We start from the raw sequence: 7529 nt of genomic DNA, 5'->3' as shown, positions 1-7529 counted from the left end.
AAAAAAAAAAAAAAGACCAACATATGAAGATGGAGGGACGCCAGTTACAGATGTCAGTGAAACGTGCACTGCATGACCAGCATGTACTTCCTCCTCTAGGCAGACACGTGTAGGGAATGGAAGCAATGATGGGGGGAATGATGAATCAGGTAAGATAGGGTGGGATTAATACAGAATGGGAAAAATGGCTCACCAGAGCTGCAGCAGTGAAGGGTGTTTGCCTGGGGAGCCACCTTCAGGATTGCTTTGTTACTGACACTGGAAACTGAGCTGGAGTTTTCACTTCCACTGACAATACCCATCCAAGCATTGTCTGTGTTTTTCACTCTAAGATGACTTTCCATATCTCTAATTCATTTAAATGTTTACCTCAGCTCAGGCCTGTAATCCCAGCACTTTGGGAAGCTGAAGCAGGAGAATCGATTGTGTCCAGGAGTTCAAGAGCAGCCTGGGCAACATAGCAAGATCTCATCTCTAAATAAATAAATAAAAATAAAATAAAATTTGACGTATTTCAATAACTTGATTAAAATTAATTTTTTCCAAAATATTTTATTTTTATTTTCAATAATATACCAGATATCTGCTTAATATAACAAAAGCACACTCTCTTTCTTTTTTTTTTTATGAGTTGGAATGACACTCTGTCACCCAGGCTGGAATGCAGTGGCATGCTCAGCTACCTCAGTCCCGACCTGTTAGGCTCAGATGATCCTTTTGCCTCAGCCTTCCAAGTAGCTGAAACTGCAAGCATGCGCCCTCACGTCCGGCTAATTTTTCTTGATTTATTGTAGAGATGAGATCTTGCCAAGTTGCCCAGACTGGTCTCGAATCCATGGGCTCAGGCAATCCTCTTACCTCGGCCTCCCAAAGTACTGGGATTGATTATAGGCATGAGCCACTGCGCCCAGCCTTCTCTTTTTTTGGAGCAGGAGTCTCTCTCTGTCACCCAGCTGAAGTGCAGTGGGTGGCACGCTCATGGCCACTGCAGCCTCAACCTACTGGGCTTAGGCAATCCTTCCGCCTCAGCCTTCCAAGTTGCTGGAACCACAGGTGTGTACCACCATGCCTGGCTAATTTTTTATTGTAGAGAAGAGGTCTCACCAAAATTCCCAGGCTGCTCTCAAACCCCTGGATTCAGGCAATCCTCTGGCCTCTGCCTCCTAAAGTGTTGGGATTACAGGCGTGAGCCACCACACCCAGCAAAACACATCTCTTTTATACATAATTTAAGCTGCTTGGGGATCTAAATAGGAACCCCGTTAGACCAGGTAATTCTACCTCCACAATTCTTGAATTTGATTGCCGGCAAGGCAGCAGTGGTGGTGCTTTGTCCCTCAAATCCTCACTTAGGTTGATTCCATATCTTGACTGCTGCGCTGTTGGCTCTGAAGCACAAGCTCTTTGATGTGGTATGTCTGTGAGTATGTTCAAGGAATGAAAACAAGTTCTCTTATCCCCAGTGAACCTCCCTGAACTCCTCAAGGCAAAATTTCCTAGCCTGAGCATGTGCTTAGATTTCTTCCCACTATTTGGAGAAAACCAAAAGCTTCTATACACCCCTTTTTAGAATTAGATTTGAGAATCCTATGAAAAGGGATCTACCTTTACCTATCAGTGTTCGAGTCACAAGGCACCATGAATCACTCTGTCTTGTTAGAGCCTGCATTTCCTTCTTTGGCTTGCAGAGGTCTATGGGGTGAGGCTGGGGCGGTGGAGAGGAGAGCACCTGCGTTTCCAAATGATGTCTAACCCAGTTCCTGACCCAGAGTAAATATTTGGTGAATGATTGAGGCAGGACCTTGGGGTCTGAGGACAGTCCCTCATCTAAGAAAGCCTTGTCCTTTCTCAACAATTCGCTGCTATTGCAGCAACAAGAGTGAAAGAAAAGAAGATGTAATCTTAACCAGTGTGGCTGAGTACAGAAGGAAAGGTGACACCCTAGGCTAGCAGCTATTAAGGTTGTAGTGTAAAACTTGATGTGACATTAGGGAGCAAATATACAGTCAGTGCGTTTATCATGTACAAGTGATAAGGTGGACCAGATATCTTGTGTTTCAGTGCCTGGTTTCTTCCCTCCTTCCACCCCTTTTTTTTCTAGAAATACAATGGTTGTGAGTAGGACTAAACTCATCTTTTTTCTCTTATCCGATTCCTAAGTAAGAGGATTGGAGAGGCACGCCTGATAAAAGCTCATCAGACTAGACAGGGTTTTATGACTTTATTACCCCATATACTGAAGTTCCTTTTCCAACCGACTCTGGCAGAGCATCACACAACAGATAAAGAAGGAAATCCAAGTATTGATGACCCTGCAAAGCTGGCTCTTGGGAACTTCCAGACTCTGGGCACCTTATAAGACACTTATCTCTTCTCTCTGAAGTCTGCCTTGTACAGGGCTTCAGCTACATATCAAGAGACTTGGAGATTTTCTGTCCCCTTATCTCAACAAGACATCTCCTCTACTGATTTCCAAAATTCCTACAAATTGCCAGCCAAGAAATTTTTGAATCCACCTATAACCCACAAGCCTCTGCTTGGAAATGTCTTGCCTTCCTGGGCTGGACCAATGAAAATCTCACTTATGTTGATTTATGTTTTTTGTAACTTCTGCCTTCCTAAAATATGTAAAACCAAACTGCAATCAGCCTCCCTGGACACATACTCTCAAGACTTCTTTGGGCTGTGTCCCAGGCCTGGTCACTCACATTTGGCTAGAATAAACCATCTTAAAATATTTTATAGAGTTTGACATCTTACATCCACAGTTGTGTATTTGGTTCAGACAATACTGATTACTATTTTTTTTTGTTTGAGTTGGAGTCTCACTCTGTCACCCAGACTGGAGTGCAGTGGCATGCTCCCAGTCACCGCAGCCTTGATCTGCTGGGCTCTGGTGATCCTTCTGCCTCAACCTTCCAAGTACCTGGAACTACAGGCGTGCACTACCATGCCTGGCTCATTTTTTGATTTATTGTAGAGATGAGGTCTCGCCAAGTTGCCCGGGCAAGTCTCAAACCCATGAGCTCAGGCAATCCACCCTCCTTGGCCTCTCAAAGTGCTGGGATTACAGGCTGAGCCACCTAGTCCGGCCTACTGATGACTATTTATTGAAACGGTATATGTGAATAACACTATGAAATAGTGTATGGGGGATATAAACTTAAATAAGAAGCTGGGTGCAGTGGCACACACCTGTAATCCCAAGACTTTGGGAGGCAGAGGCAAGAGGATTGCCTGAGCTTGGGGGTTCGAGATTAGCCTGAGCAACATGGTGAGCCCTCGTCTCTACAATAAATCAAAAAATTAGCTGGGTCTGGTGGGGCATGCCTATGGTTCCAACTACTTGGAAGGCTGAGGCAGAAGGATTAGCTGAGCCCTGCAGGTCAAGACTGCGGTGGCCAAGAGCATGCTACTGCACTCCAGCCTGGATGACAGAGTGAGACTGCAACTCAAAAAAAAAAACCAAAAAAACTTAACAAGACTTTTTACCCTCCCTACCTTTTCAGAATAAGGTCCGTTTCCTTCAAGCTAAAACTTCCAGTTGCTACAGTGAGTAGAAAAATGTTTTAAAAGAATGATTAGACTCCTAGGACTCCTAGCTCTGCTACTTATTAGCTGTGTGACCTTGGTCAAATTATGTCCCTTAATCTCCAAGATGGGAGTAATTACCAGGTATCTTAAGAGAGATTGTGAAGTTTAAATGAGAACACAGGCAAAGCACTTAATTTTGTGTTTAATAAATGCCAAGATCAAAGCCAATGTAGTACCAGATCATGTTATTTCTATTTTCTAGTATGTGCTCAAATGTTTGTAAGATTATCCCTGATTAGTTACTCTTTCTAGATCTAGTTGGAGATTCAAGTATTTAAATGATGCTAGTTCTTGCAACTGCTATTGTTTTAGACTTGAGACTTAGAGGTGGTTTTTTAGATGAACTATACCGGCAAAATAATTGAGAGACTACTTCCAGGGTATATTGTATCTGCCCCTTTTTTCAATTTAAACATTCTGTAAAGTGCCTTTTGTTTTCCATATCAAGATCCTGGGTAACATTAACTTATGTTTATGTTTATTTGCCTGTCACTTACATTACATTCATAATAAAGACTTTCTTCCAGAATTAGTCGAGACAAGGCAATTGAAGTTTTTGCAGTTCTGCTCTTGTGTGCTGTTTTCTCTGAATATATATTTTTCTTAGAAACTTTTCCTCAAGCTATCGCTTCACTTATCTTGAATTGGACAAAATTCTTCCTTTCCAAAAATGTGGCTTTTTAAAAAATTTTTTTGAGTTGGGGGTCTCACTGTTGCCCAGGCTAGAGTGCAGTAGCACGCTCATGGCCACTGCAGCCTCGACCTGCTGGGTTTAGGAGATCCTTCCGCCTGAGCCTTCCAAGTAGCTGGAACTACAGATCCACACCATCACACCTGACTAGTTTTTGTGATTTATTGTAGAGACAAGGTCTCACCAAGCTGCCCAGGCTGGTCTTGAACCCCCAGGCTCAGGCAATCCTCTCGCTTCAGCCTCCCAAATTGCTAGGATTACAGGCTGAGCCATTGTGCTGGCCTATTTTTATTTATTTATTTTTAGACACAGGATTTCATGCTGTCACCCACGCTGGACAGCAGTGATGCGATCATAGCTCACTGCAGCCTCAAACAAATGGACTCAAGCCATCCTCCTGCCTCAGCCTCCAGAGTAACTGGGACTATAGGTGTATGCCACCACAAGCAGCTAATTTTCTTTGTCTTTTGTAGAGACAGGATCTCTCTGTGTTGCCCAGGCTGGTCTCAATTTTTTTTTTTTTTTTTTGGATTCAGAGTCTCACTCTGACACCCAGGCTGGAGTGCAGTGGCACGCACATGGCCACCACAGCCTTGACCTGTGGGGCTCAGGTGATACTTCTGCTTCAGCCTTCCAAGCAAGCTGGAACTAGAGGCGTGTGCCACCATGCCCAGCTAAATTTTTAAATTTATTGTAGAGATGAGGTCTTGTCAAATTGCCCAGGCTGGTCTCGAACCCCTGGGCTCAGGCTGTCCTCTTGCCTTGGCCTCCCCAAGTGCTTGGATTACAGGCTTGAGCCACCCTGCCCGGCCTGATTTTTATTTTATTTTATTTGGAGTCTCACTCCATTGCCCAGGCTGGAGTGCAGTGGCACACTCACAGCCACTGCAGCCTCGACCTGCTTGACTCAGGCGATCCTTCTGCCTCAGCCATCCACGTAGCTGGAACTATAGGTGTGCGTCACCACATCCAGACAATTTTTAAAAATTTATTGTAGAGATGAGGTCTCACCATGTTGCCCAGGCTGGCCTTGAACCCATGGGCTCAGGCAATTCTCTTGTCTCAGCCTCTCAAAGTGTGGGATTACAGTCGATTTTTTAAAAATGTATTATGAGTACATAATAGTTGTACTTATTTATGGAGTACATGTGATCTTTTGCTGCAAGCATACAATGTATAATGTGTAACTGGGATATCCATCACCTCAAACATTTATTTCTTGGTGTTAGAAACACTCCAGCTGGGCATAGTGGCTCAAGTCTGTAATTGTAGCACTTTGGGAGGCTGAGGCGAGAGAATTGCCTGAACCCGCGGGTTCGAGAACAGCCTGACCAACATAGTGAGACCTCGTCTCGACAGTAAATCAAAAAATTAGCCCGGTGTGGTTGCGCATGCCTGTGTTTCCGGCTACCTGGAAGGCTGAGGCGGAAGGATCGCCTGAGACCACCAGGTAAATGCTGGGGTGACTGTGAGTGTGCCACTGCACTACAGCCTGGGCGATGGAGTGAGACTCCAACTCAAAAAAAAAAAAAGAAGAAACACTCCAAATCTTCTAGCTACTTTGAAATATACAATCCATTATTGTTAACTATAGTTGCTCAACTTTGCTATAGAACACCAGAACTTATTCCTTCTTTATAACTGTGTTTTTGTACCATCAATCAAGCCGTCTTTGTCTCCTCTCCCTACTACACTTCCTGGTCTCTGGTAATCACCAGAGGCTATTCACTGCCTCTGTGAGATCAATTCTTTTACGTCAACATATGAGCAAGAACATATAATATTTGTCTTTCTGTGCCTGGCTTATTTTACTTAACATAGTATCTTTTAGTTCCATTCATATTACTGCAAAGGACATAATTACATTCTTTTTAATGGCTGATTAAAATTCCATTGTAGACTGGGCGCAGTGGCCCATGCCTGTAATCCTAGTACTTTGGGAGATGGAGGTGAGAGGATTGCCTGAGCTCAGGGTTCGAGACCAACCTGGGCAACTTGGTGAGACCTTGTCTTTACAATAAATCACAAAAAACTAGCCAGGTGTGGTGGCGTGCGTCTGTAGTTCCAGTTACTTGGAAGACTATGGCAGAAGGATCGCCTAAGCCCAGCAGGTCGAGGCTGTGGTCACCATGAACATGCCACTATGCTCTAGCCTGGGTCACAGAGTGACTCCAACTCAAAAAAAGAAAAATTCCATTGTATATAGTATACCACATTTTCTTTTCTTTTTGAGTCGGAGTCTCACTCCATCATCCAGCCCAGACTGGAGTGCAGTGGCCGCTCCTGGCCACCGCAGTCTCGACCTGCTGGGCTCCGGCGATCCTCCCGCCTCAGCCTTCCAAGTAGCTGGAACTACAGGCGCGGCTCATTTTTGATTAATGTAGAGATGAGGTCTTGCCCAGGCGGGTCTCGAACCCGCGGACTCAGGCAGTCCACTCACCTCGGCCTCCCAAGGCGCGAGAATACAGGCTGAGCCACGAGCCCGGCCCTACATTTTCTTGATCCATTCATGCATTGATGGGACACTTAGTTTGATTCCATATCTTGGCTATCGTGTATAGTGCTGCAATACACATGGGAATACCAGAAAATATTTTGGTGTTTATTCTCTTCACCAGTTTCTTTTTCCTTTTTGGGAAGTCCAGCTCACTCTAACCTTTATCTTTTATGAAGATGAGGTTTCACAGGTTTGTGTAATTGGATTCTTCCTTTGCTTAAGTATATGGCTGTACCTCCCAAATGGTTGCTTAATCCTGCTCGTTTGAGCATTACGTGTATTTGTGGAATACTACTGCACCTACTGGGTGGGAATAAGGGGCAGACAGAAACTTTGAACATGTTAAACATTAGGTAACCAAAAAATGCTTCAGGAGATATCAGCCATACAAAATGAGAAATCAAGTCGGGGAGTTTTCAGGGAGGAAGTGGGGCCTGGGAAAGTGGCGAGAGAAGGGGAGGAGGCAAGATTTATTTCATTCGTCCTTATTAATAAATGATCAGGGAAGAGCATTAAGAGTTAACCTAATGCGCGGACGCCTTCTCGATTGGAAGACTACAGCCTTGTCTGCGCTATTTTGGGACACGGGTCACCGGCCGGCTACGGGGTCCTGCAACCGGTCTCTCACGCAACTGCCGCGCCGGCTCTTGGCTTCAGTCCCGCTGGTCGCAGAGCGCTGGCGGGGAGCCAGCCGCCCCAGGCCGGCCCCTAGCCCGCCCCACCCGGCCTTGGGCCCGCCCCGCTCCA

The sequence above is a fragment of the Carlito syrichta genome, unplaced genomic scaffold (genome assembly GCF_000164805.1).
Source record: "Carlito syrichta isolate Samal-C Ts95f unplaced genomic scaffold, Tarsius_syrichta-2.0.1 Scaffold312159, whole genome shotgun sequence".
Classification (NCBI taxonomy): Eukaryota; Metazoa; Chordata; class Mammalia; order Primates; family Tarsiidae; genus Carlito; species Carlito syrichta.
This window is presented reverse-complemented; position numbering follows the sequence as displayed.